Source organism: Triticum aestivum, chromosome 4B (genome assembly GCF_018294505.1).
Source record: "Triticum aestivum cultivar Chinese Spring chromosome 4B, IWGSC CS RefSeq v2.1, whole genome shotgun sequence".
In the NCBI taxonomy this organism is placed as follows: Eukaryota; Viridiplantae; Streptophyta; class Magnoliopsida; order Poales; family Poaceae; genus Triticum; species Triticum aestivum.
The window spans coordinates 143,814,466-143,817,305 of record NC_057804.1 but is presented as its reverse complement, the minus strand read 5'-3'; positions in this window follow the sequence as shown (position 1 = coordinate 143,817,305).

Here is a 2,840-nt window from a genome sequence, read left to right as displayed (position 1 = left end):
CTTCAATGCGGCGCAGCAACAAGAGTTGGTTTCTCGCGACGCGGCGTCCGCATTGAAGAGGTGGCGACGCCCTACGCCACGTTTGTCTGTGCCGCCTGCTCGTCCGGTCAAATCGCGACATAAATGCCGATTGCTGCATGCGCTGAGCCGGCATGAATGTGGCGTGGTGCATGGGATGGAAAGCATGAGAGGGGCGGGCTTGGGAGTGGTCCGGACTCCTGCAAAGCCCCCTCCCCCCCCCATCTTTGTCCGTTTTACAAAAAAATAACATGTCTAGACCGTCCTGCGGACCGATACAGGGCCGCGTTGGATGGCTTCTGTGGTCTGGATAACATAATCCGAATGAATGCGGGAGGTTTGAGGGTCGATGTTGGAGATGCCCTTAGGCACTCTCAATGCTTGTCTCTTAGCACAGGTTCATGGGTAAAAGGCTGACGTGCATCAAAGAGTCAATGCAAATTATTAATGATGTACTAGGTGTTTTGATGATCTAACTAAAGAAGACGGTGGCCGGGCGAAAGTACGATTGTACAAAAGACACCATGATCCACACGCCTTCTTATTTTGTCCTTGCCTTCTCCTTGGCTTGAAGGATATTTCACCTGCTAGCGCAGGCCTGTGGACACAAAAGATTGTAAGTTTTCTAAAAAAACGACTAAAGATGATGGTATGACACAAAAGACACGATTGATCCTCAAAAAAAGACACGATTATCCACAAGCCTCCTCATTTTTCTTGCCAATGTATGGGTTGAGATGATTTTTTATCATTTATTATTTTACTTTTTTTTGCCTTGCTTCTCCTTGGCTTGAAGGTTGTTCCACCTGCTAGTGCGGCGGCCGAGCGTCCACGCCTGTGGCCAAAACAACACAAGAAAGCAATGCCCGCCTTCTAGAAGACGGACATTAAAAATTCGAATTCACCATGGCTAACTAGGTTGCACGCATGGTATATCCCACGAGTTAATTTGACTTCCTCGCCGAAACTCTCACTTGCGAGATCAATCAAAGGTTTTTTTTTTAAGAAAAGAAGGATCCCGGCCTCTGTATCTGGGAGATGCATGCGGCCAATTTTATTGATTATTCTCGAGGACCTTACAAAGTAGTACAACAATATGTCTGAATCCGCCCTCTTGGCAACATCTGCCGCTACTCCTATTCAAATGATGAAGGGGGTGCAAGCTGGGACAAATACCTAGACCTCTCACCTAAGCCTAACATCTAAAGCCGGAGGCCCCGACCGAGCCACATACCGGGTCCGGGGCACAATCCGGTCCGACGCACTCACATGTGTCGTCGCCGCCATCTTTCACTGGTCCATCTTCAGAGCAGATTGAGGTGCCAACCTTGGCAAGTTCCTCCTCCATCGACGCCACCATGAGGCCAAACGACGACCACCATCTACTCTAGTCCATCTCCAAGTAGAAGGAGCGCTACCACAGGACGAAGACCGGCGGAGAATAGGTTAAACGTGGCACACATTGCCGCCGCCAAACACCTCACACACACCGCAAAGTGCCCACCATGCTTCCGGGAACCCCAGACGACGCCTTCAAGAAGAAGCGCGACGAGGGTACGACGTCGTCGCCAGCAAGGGGAACTAGAGCTTTCGCCCAAAGGAAGATCACAGTGAAAGACAGTAGAGGACCTCGACAAGGCCTCCAAGAAGGGGACCGACGCCCAGCAAAGGCGCCGCCATTGTCGTGGCCTCCGCCGATGGCCAAGGGTTTCCCCCGGTTCCGCCCCCATCCCATCCACCCGGCCAAAGCCTGGCCAGGGGAGCGCACGCAGCCGAAGAAGGTGTTGGACTTCATCGAAGCAGGCACGCCGGGTGACGGGGCACCCCGACCCACTGTAGTTGACATCCACCGAGACCTCGCCGCCCGCATGGCCGAAGTCGCGGACCACCAGCACCCACGGCCGCCGCCCGCCGAAGAGGCAACTCCGTCCACACCGCCCGAGGCCACCGCCCCGGCATCCACCCACCGCACACATCTCGTCAAAACATGGAGAACGACCACGCCGCCGCCACCAGGGAGCACCACACCGCGAACACCCAAGCCGGGCAAGACGAGGCAAGGCCACGCCGGCCAGATCCGGGCGGATCCGGCGAACCCCAACCCACCAGCCGCCAGATCGGAGTATTGCCCCGATCCTAGGGCCGAGGCGGCCGGATCTGACGTGCGGAGCCGTCCCCGACGACCAGGCGCAGGGCGACAACGCCGGCGGCAGCCGCCGCGGAGGGCTGGCCTCGGCGGCCACCAGGGAGCAGGGGGCGGCGGCGCCGCCCGATGCGGGGTGGGGTGAAGGGCTCTCCAGAGGTGGAGGCGGGTGCGCGGGAAGTCCCCGCCGCCGCGCGGGCAAGCCCGACAACGGCGCCTTAAAAATGGGAGGAGAATTTCACTTCCACCAACTAGGGATGTATACTCCCATTTTAGTATGAGTACCAAGATAAACATGGTCTTCAGAATTTTTTTTGAATGAGTATCAAGATATTTTTTGATGAGTGATTCCATCACACATCAAACTTGATCCTCAAAAAATGAGGGGAAACCCTTATGCATCACCCGTCAATTCTAGAAATTGAACTCGGGTCGTTAGACTGCACAACCGCATGCCCAACCACTAAGCGAAGGCTCTCTTTGCAGCGAGATCAATCAAAGGTAGTGCTCAAACTTGCGTGGGGGTCGACTCACAGCCTTGTGCGTCCAATCTACTGGAACATCACGCAGGAAGCAGAGGAGACTTCGTCAGAGAAAAAATATTTAACAACTAGTAATAGGTGGCGCATTGACGAGCATCGGCACTGTCAATGACAATCGGCCTAATCCCACCGTTTGT